A 24,495-nucleotide genomic window follows, 5' to 3' on the forward strand; every position below is an offset into this window, starting at 1 on the left:
CCTGCTTGTGCATTCACACACGCAGTCGCTTTCAGCGTGCGCGGATGGACGCAATTTGCCTACGAATGAGAAAAAACGCTCAAAATAGACTGTCTGTTAAGTACTACAAGTGCTATACAATCATTTTCTTCTGTTTTCACGGCTGTTTCAAGTGCGCTTCGAGAGAATTTATGTCGTGAATAGGTAAGTGTGAATCGGGTGAAATATTTTCTAACTGGCTCTGGCCATCCGCCTCATCACTCTTTCAAGTGCCTTCCCGCGAACTGCACATGTATTCTATTTTCATATTTTTTTTTTCTTATTTTTTTTCTTCTGATCCCTCACTCGTGTTATGAGGGCACCATACACGAGGCTTGCTTCAGACTTCGCTATAAAAGGACTCCCATCTGCTTTGCGGTCCTCTCGCTAGATGGCGGAGGTCTTCTGCGATTTAGCTGTGATGTTAGGCTCTCTTCCAGTGCATGTACACTAGGTGGCAGTTTTTCCGACGACGAACGTACAAACTCCGTACGGCCTGTCACTGGTTGAAAAGCGTTGTGCCGGCGCATCCCCTTTGTTTTACATTTGCTGCGGTCCCTGCTGTCGGTTCAAAACACGCTTGTAACTCCGTGTAAAGCAATGCAGAATAAATTAAAAGTTCGTGCGCTCATGGGAAATGTTAGCATCATACTTTCATGGTACATTTACACGAATGCAGCTTTCACAGGTTGAATCACTATCGCGCAACGGTGCGTTTCTTTACTTCTTTTCTTTAGTAACATGGAGTGGCAAGCACAGCCATGTTGTTACAAAGGCAGCACTGGCCACCATGATGATGGTCTCACACAGCCGTCTTCACATTCACATTTTCATTCACGGTAAGCTACAAATTGAAGTCAGTTTAAAGGCAGTGTAAATAAGTCTTGACTACCTTCAACTCGAAATTCAACTACTTTTCGTTGCAGAGATGTTGCTTTAATGGTATGCAAGGCTGTGAAGAGCTCTTGGGCTGTCCGTCTTCTCTGAACTTGTTTTGTGCGCATGCGTGCGGTACTTCCGAAGGGCCGAGTTAGCCTAGCGCAGCCCGAAGGCCAAGCTCTTGCATGCATTCACTGGCCAGGTACTATTGCCAATAACAAAAGAGTCAGAAGCAGGAGCATGAGGTCGCGTGGTGTGCCTCAAAACAGCACCTGTTGAGCTTTTATAAAGATAATGTTTTTGAATGGCCATTAGGATACGCATCGTTAAAATCCCTTCTTTCTATGCTGTGTGCTATAGTATTATGTATATGTATGCTTCCATGCTGTCTATAAACTTCAGTTGTAAGTTAGCGCCGTGCGTTTGTCCTCTCTTATGTCTTCGTCGATACGAGCAATAGAAATTTCAGTCCTTATGTTTTAGTGTTATGGTGATAGGTGATTACTGTAATTTATGAGGGAGAATTGCGTGACTTGATATTATCGATAATGGCACTTAATACAGGTGGAAGCATAAGTTTCTGGAATACTTATGCTTCCTAACATCCTAATATCATCGACCCACCTGACTTTCTGCCACTCCCTGCTACGCTTGCCTTCCCTTGGAATCCAGTCTTTCACCCTTAAGGATCGTCGGTTATCTTGCTTTCGCATTATATACCCTGCCCATAACCATTTCTTCTTTTTGATTTCTACTAGAATGTGATTAACTCGCCTTTGTGCTCTGACCCACTTTAGACACGCTTCCTATATCTTAACGTTTTACCTATTCCGCTTGCGTTGTCCTCAACTTAAGTAGAGCGCTTTTCATTAACCTCCGCGTTCCTGCCCTCTAGGCGAGTACCGGCAAAATACAGCAGTTGTGTACTTTCCTCATGAATGTTGCTGGGGTAAGCTGCTACTGATCACCTGAGAGTACTTGCCAACTGCGCATCACCCCATTCTGACTCCTTTAGTTATTTCCCTTTCGTGGTCCGGATCTGCGATCACTATCCGGCCTATAGGTAGACGTTCTCCCTTACTATTTTCAGCACCATGCAGCTTCCTTCGAAGGTTGTTACAAATTACTCTACCTTTCTGCATATTAATTTTAGGGCTACCGTTCTATATTCCTTGCCTAAGTCATTAATCATCCATCGCAATTCGCCCTGAGTTACTCAGCAGGGCTATGTCATCAGCGAATTGCAGAATATTGAGATTTTCTCCATGAAAACTTGTCTCTAACTTTTCACTATCCAGGCCTTCCATGTCTTTGATATTGCTTAGAACACGGCAGAGCGTGTAACAGGATGTATCACTCTCTGGAGGGAGGAAGTGTTCTTTCTCACTGCACAAGGGTTGAGGGGGCGCCTCAATTCGCAAGCCGAGCCAACGTTTCGACAAGGGGGCGTCTTCATCAGGGCAGCGTGATCATCACTGGAGGGGGGGGGGGGGGGGGGTGTTTAAATACGCTTTTTCTTCCGAAGAAGAAAAGCCAGGGAGGGGCAGGGTGGAAGAGAAAGAGGTAAGGCAAGAAGTGAAAGAATGTTTCCTTCGGTATGAATTTCGAGGGAGAGTCGCTTTTTGCGCTCCTCTTGCTTCCCACCATGTTACAGCAATAGTGACGTGGATCTACGCCATGGCTACTTAAGATCGTGCCGTCTCTACCCCGTATTTTGTATTTCCTTTCCATTTATGCTCGTTGGCAGGGCTAGATTCGCTGCTCGAGCAGCGGTGGAAAATGCGCTGCAAGCATCTCGGGACGGTGTTCCGCTCGGCTCCAACCCTCCTCCCCTTTTCCACGAAAGCTTCTAATGGGCACCGCTTCGTTTTCACAAAGAAAAGCGGAAATAATGCAAAAAGCAAGCATGGGCAGGTGCAGTATGACTGCTGCCTGCTCCCGCTATTCTATGCGAGAGCTGCAAGACACGTACGCGTTGTAGAACGTACTAGGCCGTGTGACTACTCCACATGTGCACAAGGTCAAACAGCGCAACGTCTGTACGAGCAGAAGATAGGTGTACTTGTGGCAAGAAGTTTATTAAGCGCGCACGAAATACTAGAGAAGATGGTGGAGAAGAAACACGGAACACAGGAAGCAGAGAGAGAGTAAAGTGGCGCGCAAAAGCATTAGGATATGCTGGACAAACCGTATTTTAGGTAGGCATATGATACTCGGCGGCATTAATTCTCGCGAACATAAAGTTGAAAATTTTAAATGAATTAACCGAAGCGGCGAGAGCTTGACATTCTCGTTTTAGCGAAGGAGGCTAGGGTGGGCTTCTCGATAGGTCCAAGAAGCACTCGTAAATATTAAAAAGTAATACGTTTGGAATATATAGCTTGACATTCGCAAGGTATTTAAAGTATAATTGGTATTCAGGAACGCGCTCAAAATGTGTTAAGATAGATTTGTGTAGTTTCTTAGTGAATATTTGAAGTACATTTTTAAAATTTGTCAAACATATCATATTTGAAAGTATACTTCGAGAATATTTCGGATAGGTGAAAAATACAAATGTATTTTTAGCATGTCAGCAATGTATTAAAATGTATTTTTGTAAATATAAAAATATTTCTACTGGAGTACATTTAAAGTTCTGCTCGATATTTGAAATGTTCTTTTTTTTTAAATAAATGTCGAAAATCTAGAGCTCAAGATACGCTTTGCGCATATTTCGAATATGCGAAAAATACATATTGTGTTTTTAGCATTTTGGCAATGAATTCAATACGTACTTTTGTAAGTACAAAATTAATTCATTTGAAGCACTTCTGCAGCCTTGCTCCATATTCGAAATGCATTTTCAAAATTTATCGAAAATGCTATACCTGAAAATACGCTTCGAGGATATTTCGAATACGTGAAAAATACAATTGTGTTTTTAACACGCTGCCAATGTATTCAGAATGTACAGGTGTTGACATAAGTAAACGGAGCATGCTCTTCCGTTCAAATTAAAAGCACGTTTCTGCACCGTAAATAATAATAATAATAATAATAATAATAATAATAATAATAATAATAATAATAATAATAATAATAATAATAATAATAATAATAATAATAATAATAATAATAGTAATAGTAATAATGATAATAATAATAATAATAATAATAATAATAATAATAATAATAATAATAATAATAATAATAATAATAATAATAATAATAATAATAATAATAATAATAATAATAATAATAATAATAATATAATAATATAAAATAATAATAATAATAATAATAATAATAATAATCAATCTTTATTTAATGTGCGCAGGAACAACCATGTGGGCTTTGTGCTGCAGCACAAATAAAAAAAAAATGAAAAAGCACGAACATGTTTACACACACAGAGAGAACACAAAAAAAGAAATAAATAATACATGAAATGAAACTGAGACGAAAAGTATCACGGAAAGTAAGCAAACAATGAGTAGCATCACTTATATACACAGTGAGAGAATTTTTTAGCACACCAGGAAATAAAGAAAAAAAAAAGAACGGTAGATAGAAGAGAGAAAAAAAAACAACAGATAACTGACATTGATTATAGTAATATAGAAATATACATAAAATAAACAACCATTCCAGGAGCAACAAGTGCATGGTACTTAAAACACAGGCTAGAAATACAGAATAATACAATAAAGAAGTAAAATTAAACAAGGGACAGTAAGATTCGAATATAAAGTTTAAAGTTGAAATATAAGTAAGAAACGGATAAAAAGTAGTTCACGATACAGACAGCATTGAACAGGAGAAAAAGCAAAAAGTGAAGTAAATACAATTTAAGGCTAGGAAGTGGGAGTTATATGTGATAAAGTACTATTTAGAATACAACGCTACGAACATCCAATGTAAATGAACAGAGCGAGTTTTGGAAGATGTCAAGGTGAGGACAAAAAGAGTTAAATAACCACTGCATCCTGTCCAGAGGGGAGTGGGAATGAAGAGGAGAAACCTGAAATGGTCTGAATTCCCTCATGCTCTTTCGCGGAACGCGCAGTAGGATGTACTCTAAGAGCTGAGGGCACATAATGTGGCCATGAAGGAGTTTGTACAGAAATATGATATCAAGTCTGATACGACGGCAGTGAAGGGAAGGAAGATTCAGTTGGGCGCTCCTGGTGGAGCGAGAGGGGGAAGTTGCGCAAGGAAAGCGATAATGAAATATCCGTAAAAATTTTTTTTGTACTCTGTCAACCTTGTCCAAGTTCGATTTGCAAGTGCCATTCCAAACAACCGACGCATACTCCAAGACCGGCAGGCATATGGACAGGTACAGTTTTAGGAACGGAAGTGGAGTATGGAACTCTCTCGAAAGTCTGCAAACGAATCCGAGTGTGCGCATAGCCCGCTGAGCAATGCGTTTAGTGTGAGAGGAGAAGCTGAGGGTGCGGTCAAAAAGTACACCAAGGTCATTAATTTCATCAACCCTATCCAACAGCACAGAATTGACAGAATAATGGTAGAGAAAGCTATGTGTTTTACGAGTAAAGGACACAACCCTAGTTTTGGAAGAATTGAGGGTAAGTCGATTCATCGCACACCAATCAGAAAAAGCAGATATGTCCGATTGCAACAACACGCAATCTTGAAAAGAATGTATTAGCTTGAATATTTTTATATCATCAGCATAAAGAAGAAACGAGGAGTTCTTTATCGCCGAGGAAACATCATTAATAAAAACGGAGAAGAGAAGCGGGCCTAGTACTGAACCTTGAGGAACTCCACTCGTTGCAGGGTAAACGAAAGAAGTCTGTCCATTGACACTGACAAAGCAGAAGCGATCAAGGAGATAGTTGCGTAGGAGGGCTACGAGAGAGACTTCAACGCCAGAGAGCAGTTTTTCAAGAAGTAGTGAGTGAGTAACAACGTCGAAAGCTTTGCTCCTATCACAGTACACAGTGTCAACCTGACCCCTCTGAAGGACTGCTGCAGAGGCATACGTCATAAACGTGACTAGGTTGGTAGAAGTAGAGCGACCCGACATGAAGCCATGTTGATTCGGTACTATGATATGTTTGAGATGGAAGGAAAGTACGCTGTGCAAAGCTAATTCGAAAAGCTTAGAGGTTGCACATAGAAGAGAAATCGGACGATAATTGGAAACATCAAATTTGTTTCCAGACTTGAAGACAGGAAACACGCGTGCCATTTTCCACACGCGAGGAAAGGCAGCATTTTTTAAACAGTTATTAAATATGGCAGTCAGTACTGGTACGAAGATATAACTGCAGGCTTTTATTATGGCAGCTGGAATGCCATCAGGTCCAGGAGACAAAGATGGTCTCAGACGCTTAAGACTCTCAGTTATCAACTCCTCGTCAAAGAGAATGGAATTAGATAGTGCACCAGATGGGAGGCAAACGGAATCACAATGTGGATGTTTGTAAACGGAGGAAAAATGTTGTGCAAAACTGTCGGCAACATCCCGAATTTCCGAACCCTGAGAGTCAACTAAGCTGATACTTAAATCTGATTTAATGGAACGCTTGCGAACGTAACGCCAGAACTGACTAGGACGATTTGAGGCATTCCTCTCTAAAGACTCAAGATAGGAGTCGTAGTCCCGCTTGTATAAGCGTTTGCAAAGAGAACGCACACGGCGAAACTCATCTGCCCAATTGTGAAACCCAGGGCGTTTCAATAATAATAATAATAATAATAATAATAATAATAATAATAATAATAATAATAATAATAATAATAATAATAATAATAATAATAATAATAATAATAATAATAATAATAATAATAATAATAATCAATCAATCAATCAATCTTTATTTAATGTGCGCAGGAACAACCATGTGGTCTTTGTGCTACAGCACAAAAAAAAAATGAAAAAGCACAAACATGTTTACACACACAGAGAGAACACAAAAAAAAGAAATAAATAATACATGAAATGAAACTGAGACGAAAAGTATCACGGAAATTAAGCAAACAATGAGTATCATAACTTATATACACAGTGAGAGAATTTTTTAGCACACCAGGAAATAAAGAAAAAAAAAAAAAGAACGGTAGGTAGAAGAGAAAAAAAAAAACAGATGACTGACATTGATTATAGTAATATAGAAATATACATAAAATAAACTACCATTCCAGGCGCAACAAGTGCATGGTACTTAAAACACAGGCTAGAAATACAGAATAATACAATAAAGAAGTAAAATTGAACAAGGGACAGTAAGATTCGAATATAAAGTTTAAAGTTGAAATATAAGCAAGAAACGGATAAAAAGTAGTTCAAGATACAGACAGCATTGAACAGGAGAAAAAGCAAAAAGTGAAGTAAATACAATTTAAGGCTAGAAAGTGGGAGTTATATGTGATAAAGTACTATTTAGAATACAACGCTACGAACATCCAATGTAAATGAACAGAGCGAGTTTTGGAAGATGTCAAGGTGAGGACAAAAAGAGTTAAATAACCACTGCATCCTGTCCAGAGGGGAGTGGGAATGAAGAGGAGAAACCTGAAATGGTCTGAATTCCCTCATGCTCTTTCGCGGAACGCGCAGTAGGATGTACTCTAAGAGCTGAGGGCACATAATGTGGCCATGAAGGAGTTTGTACAGAAATATGATATCAAGTCTGATACGACGGCAGTGAAGGGAAGGAAGATTCAGTTGGGCGCTCCTGGTGGAGCGAGAGGGGGAAGTTGCGAAAGGGAAGCGATAATGAAATATCCGTAAAAATTTTTTTTGTACTCTGTCAACCTTGTCCAAGTTCGATTTGCAAGTGCCATTCCAAACAACCGACGCATACTCCAAGCCCGGAGGCATATGGACAGGTACAGTTTTAGGAACGGAAGTGGAGTATGGAACTCTCTCGAAAGTCTGCAAACGAATCCGAGTGTGCGCATAGCCCGCTGAGCAATGCGTTTAGTGTGAGAGGAGAAGCTGAGGGTGCGGTCAAAAAGTACACCAAGGTCATTAATTTCATCAACCCTATCCAACAGCACAGAATTGACAGAATAATGGTAGAGAAAGCTATGTGTTTTACGAGTAAAGGACACAACCCTAGTTTTGGAAGAATTGAGGGTAAGTCGATTCATCGCACACCAATCAGAAAAAGCAGATATGTCCGATTGCAACAACACGCAACACGCAACAACACGCAATAATAATAATAATAATAATAATAATAATAATAATAATAATAATAATAATAATAATAATAATAATAATAATAATAATAATAATAATAATAATAATAATAATAATAATAATAATAATAATAATAATAATCAATCAATCAATCTTTATTTAATGTGCGCAGGAACAACCATGTGGTCTTTGTGCTGCAGCACAAATAAAAAAAAAAAGAAACAAAAATGAAAAAGCACAAACATGTTTACACACACAGAGAGAACACAAAAAAAGAAATAAATAATACATGAAATGACAGACGAAAAGTATCACGGAAAGTAAGCAAACAATGAGTAGCATCACTTATATACACAGTGAGAGAATTTTTTAGCACACCAGGAAATAAAGAAAAAAAAAAGAACGGTAGATAGAAGAAAAAAAAAACAAATAACTGACATTGATTATAGTAATATAGAAATATACATAAAATAAACAACCCTTCCAGGCGCAACAAGTGCATGGTACTTAAAACACAGGCTAGAAATACAGAATAATACAATAAAGAAGTAAAATTGAACAAGGGGCAGTAAGATTCGAATATAAAGTTTAAAGTTGAAATATAAGTAAGAAACGGATAAAAAGTAGTTCACGATACAGACAGCATTGAACAGGAGAAAAAGCAAAAAGTGAAGTAAATACAATTTAAGGCTAGAAAGTGGGAGTTTTAAGTGATAAAGTACTATTTAGAATACAACGCTACGAACATCCAATGTAAATGAACAGAGCGAGTTTTGGAAGATGTCAAGGTGAGGACAAAAAGAGTTAAATAACCACTGCATCCTGTCCAGAGGGGAGTGGGAATGAAGAGGAGAAACCTGAAATGGTCTGAATTCCCTCATGCTCTTTCGCGGAACGCGCAGTAGGATGTACTCTAAGAGCTGAGGGCACATAATGTGGCCATGAAGGAGTTTGTACAGAAATATGATATCAAGTCTGATACGACGGCAGTGAAGGGAAGGAAGATTCAGTTGGGTGCTCCTGGTGGAGCGAGAGGGGGAAGTTGCGCAAGGAAAGCGATAATGAAATATCCGTAAAAATTTTTTTTGTACTCTGTCAACCTTGTCCAAGTTCGATTTGCAAGTGCCATTCCAAACAACCGACGCATACTCCAAGACCGGGAGGCATATGGACAGGTACAGTTTTAGGAACGGAAGTGGAGTATGGAACTCTCTCGAAAGTCTGCAAACGAATCCGAGTGTGCGCATAGCCCGCTGAGCAATGCGGTTAGTGTGAGAGGAGAAGCTGAGGGTGCGGTCAAAAAGTACACCAAGGTCATTAATTTCATCAACCCTATCCAACAGCACAGAATTCACAGAATAATGGTAGAGAAAGCTATGTGTTTTACGAGTAAAGGACACAACCCTAGTTTTGGAAGAATTGAGGGTAAGTCGATTCATCGCACACCAATCAGAAAAAGCAGATATGTCCGATTGCAACAACACGCAATCTTGAAAAGAATGTATTACCTTGAATATTTTTATATCATCAGCATAAAGAAGAAACGAGGAGTTCTTTATCGCCGAGGAAACATCATTAATAAAAACGGAGAAGAGAAGCGGGCCTAGTACTGAACCTTGAGGAACTCCACTCGTTGCAGGGTAAACGAAAGAAGTCTGTCCATTGACACTGACAAAGCAGAAGCGATCAAGGAGATAGTTGCGTAGGAGGGCTACGAGAGAGACTTCAACGCCAGAGAGTAGAAGTTTTTCAAGAAGTAGTGAGTGAGTAACAACGTCGAAAGCTTTGCTCATATCACAGTACACAGTGTCAACCTGACCCCTCTGAAGGACTGCTGCAGAGGCATACGTCATAAACGTGACTAGGTTGGTAGAAGTAGAGCGACCCGACATGAAGCCATGTTGATTCGGTACTATGATATGTTTGAGATGGAAGGAAAGTACGCTGTGCAAAGCTAATTCGAAAAGCTTAGAGGTTGCACATAGAAGAGAAATCGGACGATAATTGGAAACATCAGATTTGTTTCCAGACTTGAAGACAGGAAACACGCGTGCCATTTTCCACACGCGAGGAAAGGCAGCATTTTTTAAACAGTTATTAAATATGGCAGTCAGTACTGGTACGAAGATATAACTGAAGGCTTTTATTATGGCAGCTGGAATGCCATCAGGTCCAGGAGACAAAGAAGGTCTCAGACGCTTAAGACTCTCACTTATCAACTCCTCGTCAAAGAGAATGGAATTAAATAGTGCACCAGATGGGAGGCAAACGGAATCACAATGTGGATGTTTGTAAACGGAGGAAAAATGTTGTGCAAAACTGTCGGCAACATCCCGAATTTCCGAACCCTGAGAGTCAACTAAGCTGATACTTAAATCTGATTTAATGGAACGCTTGCGAACGTAACGCCAGAACTGACTAGGACGATTTGAGGCATTCCTCTCTAAAGACTCAAGATAGGAGTCGTAGTCCCGCTTGTATAAGCGTTTGCAAAGAGAACGCACACGGCGAAACTCATCTGCCCAATTGTGAAACCCAGGGCGTTTCGCCTTACGATGGGCCCGTTCCTTGAGCTTTAACGCCGTTATTAGTTCCCTTGAAAACCAGGAAGGGAACTTCCTACGCGTAGGAGTATGCAAAGGGATGTACCGACGCATACCATCAAGAACTATTTCTGTAAAGCGACTGACTTGTCCATCTGAATCATTAATGTCATTTAAAAGGGACCAGTCGACGGAAGAGAAGAAATTGAAAAGACCGACATAATCACCACGTGCATACGCGAAACGGGGCGAATTCCACACCCGATCTGAATTAGTAGAAGGTGAGGCAGAGAGAGCAGTAGTAACTAGAAGCGGAGGGTGAAATTTGTCACAGCGAGTCAGCGGTATGTCTGAACTCGAGACTCGAACACTTTCAAAATTCGATAGACAGATGTCAAGAATATTACCGCAACAGTTTGCAATGAAATTGTGTTGCTGCAAAGAGTTAAAGGCTATAAAATCAAGTAGAGCGTTACACTTACTTAATATGTAATGATTGTTGTGAGAAGAAATAAGTGAGTTCCAGTTGATACCAGGAGTATTAAAATCACCTAAAATAAGAAGTTTGTGTTTGCTATGACGGGTTATAACATGTTCGATTGAGAGCAGAACATCATCATAGGCTGAAGGAGGTAGATTCGGAGGAATGTAGAAAGCTGCAAGTAAAAGTTTTTCATATCGATTTAAAGTGAGCTCGAGCCACACACATTCTTCAACAGTTTCCAGATCGGAACGTCGAACACACTTCACAAAACTGTCAATAGCAATGAGCACTCCACCTCCTCTTGATTTGGGACCTGTTTCAGGGCGGTCGCTACGAAAAACAGAGTAATTATTTGGAAAGAAATCATTGGAAGGAATATCACTTGACAGCCAGGTTTCGGTAACCACAACAGCGGTATAACAAGAGGACAAGACGCTAGAAAAAAATTCTGATCCCTTAGTCCGAAGACCTCGGGCGTTTTGATAATAGATATCCAAATTAGGGGCCACTGCAATTTTGCGTCAGTTCAGAGGGATGAAGCATATCGTCGTAAAGCTTCCCACGAAAGTCCTTGTATATGCAGCCCATCGGCCACATCGAAGGCTCAACAAGCTTACTGTAGGATTCTTCATCAATTTCAATATGGAAGGACGAGTAGGAGTCGTACCTTGTTTTCAGCTGCCGGCAGGAAGTGGGAGTAATATTCACTGATTTTAGATGGTTGGTAAGGTCTACCGATGTAGTATCGGGACTGAGTTTAGAGACGAAAATAGTCTTCGGACGCTTCTTTTGGTAAATGGCAACGTTCAGGACAGATGTGCTCGATGCGCCAGTAATGGCTCGACTTCGGTGCTTCTTCATCGCACTGGGTAAGTCAACCGCACGGCGAGGAGCAGAGGCAGAAGATGAACAGGTAATATCTCCAGGAGTCATCCCTCGATGAAGAGCGGCGGAGTAGTCCACAGATGGCTGCTCCTCACGGGTAGGATTGCCCACGGAGACAACGAGAGGACGCTCGACGAGAGGACGCTCACACTGCGAAGCAGCGCACCGCACAAGCTCCTGGCGTAGGCCGTGAACATCGGAACGTAGAGAGGCGATAACCTCGGCTTGTTGTACGAAAGCCCGCGAGTTCTCTACACGAAGGCGCTCGTTCTCTTCCCGTAGCTGGGCAACCTCGTCGCTCAGAAAAGAGATTCCCTCAAGCGCGTCGAGGAGGAGAGCCCGTAGCGAGGCAAACTCACCGCCATGTTCGCCGGTCGCGGCTGAAGGGGGAAAACCGGTCGGGTGGCTGGGCAGGAGCGGGTCACCAGGGACTCTAGCACCACCGTCGCTAAGCCTAACACCGTCAGGCGACGACGACGCACACAAATTACACAAGAATGGCCGAGAGCCGGACTTCAGAAGTTGCAGCTCGTCATCCGCCCAGGTGAAGCACTTCGTGTGAACACGTTTCGCACAGTCGGCACATCGTAAAAACTGCTGCTTGCCAAAAAACGGGCGGGAGCACAGCGCACATGCGTCCTTACTGGGCGCCATCTAATAATAATAATAATAATAATAATAATAATAATAATAATAATAATAATAATAATAATAATAATAATAATAATAATAATAATAATAATAATAATAATAACATCCTTTATTATTATTTATTCATTTCCTTTAAGAAAACAATATTCGTCCACATGAAAGAGCACTGGCATCTACTACCGGTTAGCATATACCATTACTTCCAGTTTCAATTATGCACAGTGTGAAAATTTTTAGATGGAAATAGCGTGCTCCGTTTACTTTTGTCCGCGCGCACCGGTACTTTTGTAATGATGAAATTATTTCTTTTGAAGTAAACTTCAAGTGTTGGTCGACATTGAACCTTATTTTTAAAACGTGCACTTAAATCCTTCAGCTGTAACCTCTTTCGCAAATAGCGTCTAGCTTGACTAACAGCTGTACACTAGTTGAAACGAGTAATCGTTGACAGTACTCGGAAAGCTGCTCAATTGAATGGTTGGGGATCAAATCTGATACGACAACTGTCAAAACTGGCACCACATTGACATCCGCTAAGGATGACGTCTATTGCTTCACCATGCTTATTGCTCCTGTTGTGTGTTGAAGGTTTTGCACACGCACGGCATAAACGGTTGAACTATCGCATACTGGGGCCAGCAAGGATAAAGACTTTCGCTTTAAAATGCATAGAATGTAAACGCTCAAAGATTCTCAAAGCTGAATGGCAAGGAGTATGCAAACGGAGACTATTAAACATCACTAATTATTGGGACACCGGTGAATATTGGCCTTTTTCGTTTCTTTTGTTACCCAGTTTTGGAAATGCTTGGTGTATCTTTATTTTCTTACAGCATTGATAAGTATACATTTATGGTCCATTTTTCGTATTATTTTTTTTTTTTTTCGTTTCAGAAAGTGCATCCTATTTTTGACGCATTTTGAGTATTCGAAGGACGCTAGAAATTCATACTTTTGACATATTCTTCGTATACATATTTCCGCTAGCATTAAAAAAATAAAGGTCAGAAGGACATTAGCAGTGCTCTGAAAGTAATGTCAGACTATTGGTGCAACATTTTTCATCCCGGCATAACAAGCCGAACTGAATCAAGTACGCTTTTAATATGTTCGAAATATACTGAGCGGGCATATAAATGTATTTTAACATATTTGTAAAAATATTCAGAGTTGCAATCTTAGTGTTTTAAATGTATTCATTGTACATTTTAAGCGCAGGTGCAAAATAATACAACATTAATACGAAATAAGCACTGTACATTTTAAATACATTTTCAGCACAGCCTTTTTTTCTCTAAGGTACCGATATGAAGGAACACGGAGCACAACCCCAAGCCGTAGGCGGTCCTCGCACTGATTCAGAATGAGGCTCGGCGTCCGCACACAAGGAGGTGGACTCAAAGGGAACAGGAGGAAGGAGGGACGAGTAGTGAAAAAAAAAAAAAAAATAGTAATAATGAGCGTCCCCCGGCGCATCCGCCCCACCCTACCACCTTAACCACGTGGTAGCCACTACGTCATCATTGCTCTGACATGACCAGAAGCGAGCGACGTCCAAAAAGATAGTCTATCTGGAGTCCTGTATCAAATGCCAACAACACTATCCATGACCACGTGAGTTCAGAAGTGCCATCGCTACAAATGCGAGGTCATGTTGAGGCGTTCTGCTCCTAACAGCCACGGGTACACCTCCACCCTTATTTTTGCTGATCTCATAGTGTCGGTGTACTGCAATATTAAGATTAGGAAGATTTCTTCTCTCATCTCCTCATGAATTCAGCCAGGTTTTTGGCTGCGTTTTGAAGTAAGGTTGTGGATATTCCTGAATGCAATATTTAGATTAAGACAATGAAGGACGCTTGATAATGATTGTGGTTTTGTGGGGTTTAACGTCCCAAAGCGACTCAGGTTAGAGATCCTTGTAAATGTTTAACGGTGAATCTTGTACTGCTTCCGGAAGCGCTCGCGAAGACTGGTTCTGTGCTCCTACGCGCACTAGATACCAAGTTGGGGTTTGAAACGCTATCTCTGGCTAGGCCATAAATATACGCCTTAATGGCCACATAAGGCTGCCTCGCCGGGGTGGTGCAGTGGTAAGACGCCCGACTACTGTCCGGAATACCCGGGTTCGAACCCGACCTCGGCGGCTGCGTTTCTATGGAGGCGAAACAAAGAGGCGTCCGTGTGCTGTGCGATGTCAGCGCACGTTAAAGATCCCCAGGTGGTCGAAATTACTCCGTAGCCCTCCACTACGGTTCCCCTTTCTCTCTTTCCACCTTTACTCCCACCTTCCTCCCTTCCCTTACGGCGCGGTTCAGGTGTCCACAGAGCAAGTGTGACAGATACTGCGCCTTTCCCTTCCTGTGAACCAACCAACCAACCAACCATAAGGCTCGTGTTGTCGAGGTCAAATTTAAGTCTGCACCTTTGTGGTCGAAGGAAGCGAACCAGGTTTGAACGCTCTTGGTGCACGAGAATGCGGGCTTTTTCTATGGCGCATAAAATGCTTTTAATTTTCGTCAACGGATACAACGTTATTTTTCGTTTTGAAGTGAATGAATTTCGGAATGATAAGGCGTTTTGTTATTTTCTTTTTGAAACTCAGCAGCAGCGTACATGGACACTAACGGTGTATGCCTTTTCCCCACCTGGCACAACACGCACGGAAAATTTTGTTGTTTCCTTTAGTCTGTTTCCTGACCCAAGTTAAAAAAAAAAAAAAATCTTGTTTCATTATCTTTATGCAGTTGTGCTCATAATGTTATAATGCGTTTTTGTTGTGTACTTTTTTTGGTGCTGTGGTTTCACGTATGTAACAACCTTTTTGTGGCATATGCGTTTATTATTTGTGTTGAAGTTGAAGTTGAAAGTTTATTTTCGAATCAAAAAACAACGTACAAGAACATAGAGCGAGAGGTCCCATGATACAAGACCGCAGGTGGGACCTTCCATGGTAATAGATTTCGATAGGGAACATAAAGAACTATATTATTGTAAGAAAATTTAGGTTGTATATGCCTAGGTTGATAATATATTTTTTTACTGGTCTGTCAAACTTTGCTTGGGTGCTGAGGCCTCGTCAGGTTTTTCAACCTTTTGACTCGGCTGTCTCTTTCTGCAGAAAGAAAAGAAATAAAGAAAAAAAAAAGAAAAAAACATTGAATAATGACTAACGATTGAGAACCCTTTGTCATACAATTAGAAGTAAGCAACAAGACACCATAGGAGAATAAAAAAAAATGCTAAATGTATAACTTAACCATCGCCTCTCCTTCCATTAAGTAATAGTCAGTTCGCACACAAATATAGTAATTCTGCTAAATCTATTACATTCCATCTTTCCAGAATATACAAAGGAAAAATTATCAAGCAGTACGGAAAATAATCAGAGGAAGACAGCTTAGATATGAGAGAGAGAGAGAGAGAGAGAGAGAGAGAGAGAGAGAGAGAGAGAGAGAGAGAGAGAGAGAGAGAGAGAGAGAGAGGGTAAAGATGGGCACAATGAAAGCGAGAAGAAATATTATCTTTAAACACCTCCATATATTTGAGGTACACTCCCTCCCCCCCCCCCCCACACACACACGCACACACCTTCTTCCTTTTTTCAGTTTTTCTTGTTTTTCTTTCTTTTCTGTAATGCAAAATTTTCTTTTCTGCCCACCTTTTATTTCACATTGGTTTAAGCCCGTCGGGATTTTGGCGGTAGGCAATGTTATATTTTTCTTTTTTAATTGACCAGGCTAATTTCAGATTGCTTCCTGAGTGCGTGTACTCTGGTGTAAAATAGGCAAAATACAAAACTGCGCGCAAAAAATGAAGCCGAATTTCTTTTAAGGACAAACCTACGAGACTCGTATTCGATGCGCGATTCTGAGAAATCCAAATTCATTGCTTAAAATTCCCGCTGCATTGCTGGCTAGATTGCGGTGAAATTACTCTGGCAAGTACGCTGTCTATTCCAGATAATGTACGTGCACGCGCACTGAACACATTTAATGATTTATTTATTTGTTTGCGACGCACCCCGGTCTTGACGACTAAGAACAACGGTCAAACTTTTGGTGCTCTTTATGCTATTCTATTTGGGTATAAATGTGACACTGAGATGGAATGGCGTAGCTATGCGTTTTGCTACTTCCAGCTGGCGTTCTGGCTGCTTTTGGAACTTGACAACTGCAATCATGAATCAGACATTTAATCGGTAACAATGACCGAAGCGAAGAAAGCTTTGAAGCAAATAAAAGAAGGAAAAAGGCTTGGAAGGATTAGGCTAACTGCAGATTTGTTGAAGAACAGTGAAAGGATGTTCCTAGAAAAACTGGCCACCTTGTATGCGCAGTGTCTCAAGACGACCAGGAGAGCACCGGAATCTTGGAAGAATGCTAACATTATCTTAATACATCACAAAGGAGGCTTCAAGGGCATTAAATATTGCTGACCAATCCGCTTACTATTAGGTACATACAAGATATTTACTAAGGTAATCGTTAACACAGTCAGGAAATCCTTACACTTCAATGAATGAAAGAACCAGGCAGGTCTTCGTACTGGGAAGTGATCGTGTCCATGCTGTCAATAAGATTATAAAAAAAAACGTTCGGAATGGAATGAACCCTTATAGCTTTCACAGATTACGAAAAAGCTATCAAGCAAGCTTTGAGGAATGGAGTTGTAGACGAACCATACGCGAAGGTCTGGAACATATCTATATCGTCTGCTTAGCAACCATTTCTTCATGTAGAAAGTAATCAAATCCCCATAAGGAAGGGCGTTATGCAGGAAGACACTAGTTATGCAGTGTTACTCACCGCTTGCTTAGATGAAGTATTCGGAAGCCTCTGTCTGCTAAGCAGAAGACCGCATCTCAGTCTCCTCAGCACAGCGAAACATAGACTAAGCTGCCAGGAAATACCTTGGCAGCAATCACGGTGCCGTTCATTTTATGGTTTGAGATAACATTTCACTTTTTCGGGAGAGCGCGTCTGGCCGACGGCTCTTTCATCGCCGCGGCGGGCCCTGGCTCTGATCGCTGGCGCGTCGAGGGGTGGAACAACTTCGTCTAGAACACATAACTCTTATCCCAACGGTGTCGCGGGCCGTCCTGGTATGCATGCTCGTGTTGTCCGTTTTTCACTTTTCTTTTTTTTTCTAATGTTATTCTGAACCTTTGCTCAATTTCTGGCTTCCTTCGAGTGAGACTTGCCTTGCTTTTAGTGTCGTCTTCGTGGAAGCACGGTGCGTATGTAACATTCGTCGTCTCTCCACTTTCTCTTTTCGCCCCTCTCCCCCCCCCTCTTTTTTTCTTTTTATTTTTTCTTCTCTCTCCTTCTTTGTTGCATTACCAGCCAATAATCAACGGGAGCTTTTCGCCCTTTCTATCTGTTTAATGTTTGCTTCTCCAAAGACGGAGAGCGAGAATTCCTTCTCACTCTCCTAACAGTGGCGTAATGTGCGGGTTTATTCTCCATTCTCAATTCTACCTTAAAGAAGGACGGTCCACCGTCCGAAACTTTTGGAATAAAATAGATAATCGGGAAAGGTGTGTGACAACCTGTTTGAATTTAACTCTGGCCCATTAGTAACAAGCAAACCATGTCTCTCTATATATATATATATATATATATATATATATATATATATATATATATATATATATATATATATATATATATATATATATATATATATATATATATATATTTATATTTCTCTCAATACAGGATGGATTATACACGCGACTCAAATAGAAAAAGAAGCACTTCGGAGCAACACTTAAGATTTCTGCCGTACGGGAAAGCCACACCGTTTGGCTCAGATAATGAATTGGGAAGGGGTCTAAAAGTTCAGTTCAGTTGAGTCGTTCAGTCGTGTCCGACTCTTCGTGAACCTATGGACCATATCACGCCACGCTTTCCGATCTCTCACTATCTTCCTAACATCACATAACTTCATCTGCAGCGCCTCGAGGATGCCATTAACCATCGCATTCGCTGCCTACCCCTTCTCCGGTGACCCTCAGCCTGTCCCGACATCAAATCTTTCTCCAGCGACTCCTCTCTTCTCATCAGATGACCAATGTAGCTGAGCTGTAACTTTAGAATTTGACCCTCCAATAAGCAGTCAGGGTTTATGGTCGACAATATCGACTGATTTGATCTTCTGGCAGTCCAAAGAACTCTCAAGAGTCTCCGCCAGCACCACAATACAAACGCATCAATTCTTCGGCGGTCAGCCTTCTTCACAGTCCAACTGTCGCATCCATACATCACAACTGGAAAGACCATAGCACTAGATATACGGATCCTGGTTGGCAGTCTAATGTATCTGCTTTTTACTACGAGGTCAAGGCTAGTCATTGCTCTCTTTCCCAGAAGCAGGCGTCTCCTAATTTCATGGCTGCAGTCTCCTTCCCGGGTAATCTTGGAGCCCAAGAAGAGAAGATTTGTCACAGCTTCCATTTCTTGTCCTTTGATGCTCCAGGACTTGATAGGGCAAGACGCCATGATCTTTGTCTTTTTAATGTTCAGTTTAAGCCCAAACTTCTCACTCTCTTCTTGTACGTGCATCAGAAGTCTCATGAGTCCCACTTCACTTTCTGCCATTAAAGTGGTATCATCTGCATATCTAAGGTTGTTGATACGTTTTCCAGCAATCTTCACTCCATTTGAAGACTCGTCCAGACCGGCCTTCTTCATGATGCACTCAGTATATAGGTTAAATAGGCAGGGCGACAGTATGCAGCCTTGTCTCACTCCTTTCTCAATCGGAAACCAATCAGTAAGACCATGCCCAGCTCTGACTGTGGCCTCCTGCCCTTCATACATGCAGGTTCCTGAGGAGGCAGATGAGCTGAATTGGAACTCCCAACTCTTGGAGAGCTTGCCGCAATCTGCTGTGTTCTACGCAGTCAAACGCTTTCGCATAATCAATAAAGCAGAAGTAGATGGGTTTCTGGAACTCTCTTGCTTTTTCCATGATCCAGCGAAGGTTGGCAACCTGGTATCTAGTTCCTCTGCCCTTGCGAAATCCAGCTTGCACGTCCGGAAGCTCCCGATCCACATACTGCTGCAGCCTACCTTGGATGATTTTCAACATCACCTTGCTAGCATGCGAAATAAGCGCGATCGTGCGGTAGTTGGAACAATCTTTGGCACTGCCTTTCTTTGGAATGGGGATGTAAACTGACCTCCTCCAATCCTGTGGCCACTGCAGGGTTCTCCAAATTTGCTGACATAATGTATACAGAACGTTAACAGCGTCATGGTTGAGGTTTTGAAGCAAGCTCAGCTGGAATGCCATCAATTCCGCTAGCTTTGTTCTTAGCAAGGCTGGCTAATTAAGGCCCATTCAACTTCACTCTTCAGGATGCCCGGCTCGAGATCAGTAGTCACAACAGTCTTAAGTTGGGCTTGCACATCTGGAAAAGTTGGGAGGGTTTAATTACCATGTCGAAAAAAAAAAAAAGAGCCGCATTTTGGACAATCAAAGTTCTATGAACTGTCCACTGAAGCAGTTGAGAATGACTGGTGTTAACATGATGTGCGTTTCCTCTTGGACGTTAAAAGATAGTAGTGCAGATATAGACCAGCCAAGGGTTGGGTGCGAGAAAAGCAGTTCCGTGGACTACCTAGAGAGAACAACGCCTTCTTCTTCCGCCACTTGTCTTGCTTCCGCCTGGCTCACGTGAATGAGATGGAGAAGCCATCTTCGTACCTGGACGACCGTATATCCAAAGCACACATATCGTATGCTCTAAGTTCGGTGCTGCCGGGTATCCAGCGGCATTCCAGCGAGCACACGATTTCTCCTATCCTGATGCTCGGATTTTTCTTAGCAGGTATACGTTTACGAAAATGTCCTCTGAATGCATCTCCGGCTGGCAAAACGCGTTAGTCAAGGTAGTCTTTGGCGATGACTAACCATAGTGCCATCGAAATCAAGTCGTCGTCATGGAGGTGTAGATGGTCGTTATTGTTATAACAAAGAACTGGAAGTGCGAACGTCAGTGCTGACCTGCCATTAAGCGCGTATTTGAATTAACGGGAAAGTTATGGGGAACACTTAAGCTCCCCCTTTAAGGTTATGACACGATAGCGCAGACTACCAGCCCACATATCAAGCCCCGCTCTAACCAGGAAGTATGAACGTGCCTGTGTGGCCGAGGCGTAACGTGAATGCAATAGCCCTGGCGGCTGATTCTGAAATCACCCGGGCCAACATGAAAGGAGAGGCCCAAGTAGGCAACTCCTGCCAAAGATAATGCCAGGCACTCCTACGTTCACCCAGTGTTTGACCATGTCAGCTGCCAGCTACCGCCTGCCAGCGACATGCTTGTGATTTTTCGTTCACATCGCGAAAGCTGACGACACCAGACGGCCGCCTTTAACGGGGCCTTTAACGCTATCTCGTTCGAAAATAGGTGAGCTCGTGCGCGACGACTATCTTGTTCAATGGCAGGCTCTCAAGTTTTTGCTCATGTGCCGGTCCGGCTTGGTACAGAGTCATTGGAAACGCTTTGAGAAACAATTTCAAACGCATGACTGGATTGAGAAGATAAGGAGAGCATTTAAGGACTTAAGCCTCCGCCCTACTCATGGTGCCTCAGAAGCAGGGATTCTTCTTTTCCCGAGCAAATAAACGTCCTGGATTTTGAGAATGGAAAATGTAATACAGGTGAAGACAATGCTATTTTAAATTTCGCTGTTTTTTTTTTTTTTTTTTTTTTTTGCTTTCAGCAGCTTCCAGCTAAGTACAAGTTCTCTCAGATTGTGTTGGCCTTTTATTTCTATACAGATTTCATATTGATTGTCGGCACTGAAATTACTCGAAGTGCCGTGTTTGTTCCAGAGGAGAGCTATAACACTGCCTCGCATTGCAGTATAAATTTTTTAGAGCACCCAAAACTTCTTGACGCGGAGCTTTACAGCAGCTCCCAGGCATTCGATGCCATCCTCACGTTCGTGCTGGCCACTCAAGCCAGATTCAGCAAAGAGCAGCGTACTGAGATGCTGTGGTTCCGTGTTTGCGGCTCCGCTTTCTTAGCACCGATAAAGTCTGCTTTTTTTTTTTTTTTTTTTTTTTTTTTTTTTGACGTCGTACTGATGTGTAAATTCAATTCCCCCTACAGTGCGGGGAAACGTCTGGAACAAAGCCAATGCTCGTCGCGTGGTTTGGGCAGCCGCTCCGCCGCTGCCTCGCGGACGGGGCTCTGCGGCAGCTGTGACGGGCGGAGAAAGTCATGCGCTGCGCCTCTTCGCGGCTTGACGAGCACGCACGTGCGTGAGGTGCCATGGACAATGCGTCCACTATGCGGCCGCCAGCGCGCTGTGCGGGTAGTGCATACGCTCGTATACGTGCTCGCATGTACTTCCGTCGTCAAGGTCGAAAGGCTGGATCTCTGTTTCTTTTTTTTTTTTCGCTGTTCCTTCTGTTTTCTTTGTTTTCGTGCACTGCGTGCATTTATCTGATCCGTCTCGGTGTAGACGCCGCGTGCGGAGACCGAGTTTTTCGCCGCTGGCAGCGTTTCGGAAGCGCGTAGCGAGCGAGCAGTTGCTTTTTGATTGACAGCGCAAAAAAACAAGGCTCGGGGAAGAGGTAGAGGGAGAGCGAAGCCTGCGCAAGAGATTACTTTGCCAGGCAGTTGCCCGCCCTTATCCTGCACACGCGCGCTCGCAACGGTGCGCAGACGCCGGCGAGAGAGTAGAGCGAGCGTGCAGATCCTGGGTTTCCAAATTACGGTCCTGTCACGGGATCGTCACGCGCACTTCCTTCTTTCGCGTGTGCGCACGCGGGAGAATAAGCGGGCGGGCGTAGAGACGCGGGCCGTGCTGATACACGTACGCGCTAGCTGCGCAGTTCGGACTTGCATTAGTGAGGACGAGGTCATTTTCTTGCATCTCGATTCCTTTTTTCCTCGTAATATCAGCGCGCGTTAGAGGAATGTCTCCTGGCGTAGCTCGTTGCTTACCGCCCTCGAATATTTATCTAGCTTTTCGTTTTTATAACACGATGTGTGTGTGTGTGTGTGTGTGTGTGTGTGTGTGTGTGTGTGTGTGTGTGTGTGTGTGTGTGTGTGTGTGTGTGTGTGTGTGTGTGTGTGTGTGTGTGTGTGTGTGTGTGTGTGTGTGTGTGTGTGTGTGTGTGTGTGTGTGTGTGTGTGTGTGTGTGTGTGTGTGTGTGTGTGTGTGTGTGTGTGTGTGTGTGTGTGTGCATGCGCGCGCGCGCATGTGTGTGTGTGTGTGTGTGTGTGTGTGTGTGTGTGTGTGTGTGTGTGTGTGTGTGTGTGTGTGTGTGTGTGTGTGTGTGCGTGCGTGCGTGTGTGTGTGTGTGTGTGCGTGTGTGCGTGCGCACTAGATCGCCTTCGTCGCGAGAGAAGAATTTCGTAGGTGCTAAGGACCCTGCTGTAGTTATTTGCAAGGAAGCTGAAGCGCAAGAGAGCTCTATAGAGTGTCGAACCGCGGAAGCATCGGCAGACACTGAGCGCAAAAGGGGGTGGGGGGAGGGAGAGGAAGACGTGACCGGTCGTGGCTGCACACAAAACACAAAAGGCAGCGAAAGAAGTCGAGCGTGTTACAAAAAAACCTCTAATGGCGGAGGCTTCTGAAGCCGTGAAAGCAGCCAAGGGGGATTAAGAGTCTTAGTTTGAATGACATTATATTACACCTTTTCTGAAAGGCGTTTGCTTACGCAGCCTCTCGACGAGAATGTATATCACAATGTTTTTTCTTGTCATCTGGGGAATGAGGGCAAGGAATGATTATATCCTAGACATTTATGTCCCTGGCGGTGAAGATGTGGTCTGCTGCACAATGATCCTCATCACGAAACTTCCTGACGTTCTCGTTAAGTTTAACGTGTTCCTGGGTTCTGTAAGCGATTACCTCAGTACATGCCAAGCAAGCAACACTAAGCTCATCGTTCATTTTGTAAGTCCTTAATAGCCTCTCCATAAAAAACAAAAAATGCCTTACTGTAAACATATCTACTTGCTTCGCAGGACTCTTTGGGTCATGCACGGCATATACAGATCGCAATGCTATCACAGTGACTATCGTGTTCCCCTTTTTTTTTTATTTGCAGAGGCGCCCGTGTGAATCTCTGACGTCTACGCCGCTGAGCTGCCTCGTGCGCACGGAGTGAATTTTCAGCGTTTCTGAAACACCCAAACCATATATTTTATTTTACCCTATTTTCTATTAAAGCTAAATATATATTGTTGTATCTTCAGCAGAAGATAAATAAGATGAACGGGTAATAAAAGCCGCGGCTTTAGTGAAAGACTTTGTGCACTCGCGTCGTGATGTTTACAGAAGGGCTTAATTAGAGTATACATGAGCAAGCGGTCACCTATTCGTCTTGCATTGTCCCACTGAGTTGGAGCGATGCACGGTGCGTATGCAATGTCGATTTGCGCCAGTTGGTCTGCTCTGCAAGCCTTCGTTTATATTTCTGGTTTTTTGAAACTGTGTAAAATTTGTAGGCATATTCTAATTTTGTTTCGTTACCGTAGACGCTTTTCTGGACAACGTTAATCGCACGTGTCCACACAAAAATGACACCGTCACAATGAGGGAAAGATTCTTGAAACTCATCGCACCATCAACACCACCCCTTACGCAAACGAAAAAAAAAAAAAAATCTTTGCTTCTTTTCGCAGCATCAGCCAATTATATACGGTAATTTACGAATTCTGGCATGAGCGCCATTTCTCTATGAGCTCGACTGTCCTGCGGTGTCCATCTCACTGCTCCTGACTTCTAAAAAGTTCATCTCCCTGTGCATTCGCGCTGAGCACTTCATGGTCTCTCAGGTCTGTTCGCTATCAGAAACGGAGCGAGCGCGTTGCAGGCTGTTCCCGTCGCATCCATTTGGGGTGC

The 24,495-nt window shown here is 42.6% G+C and overlaps 1 long non-coding RNA gene across 2 annotated transcripts; it reads left to right on the plus strand.

Annotated features, from left to right (window-relative positions):
• LOC146183913 (uncharacterized) lies at window positions 1-23,887 on the plus strand. 2 transcript variants are annotated; one of them, XR_014708515.1, is made up of 3 exons: window positions 1-183; window positions 756-857; window positions 23,699-23,887. It is a non-coding gene; the product is annotated as an uncharacterized LOC146183913 (long non-coding RNA). The 2 variants fall into 2 exon arrangements; XR_014708516.1 differs by lacking the exon at window positions 23,699-23,887 and adding an exon at window positions 13,919-15,948.
• Window positions 23,888-24,495: the final 608 nt, after the last annotated feature.

Source organism: Amblyomma maculatum, chromosome 7, assembly GCF_055883805.1.
Source record: "Amblyomma maculatum isolate TAMU_Amacu chromosome 7, ASM5588380v1, whole genome shotgun sequence".
NCBI classification, from domain to species: domain Eukaryota; kingdom Metazoa; phylum Arthropoda; class Arachnida; order Ixodida; family Ixodidae; genus Amblyomma; species Amblyomma maculatum.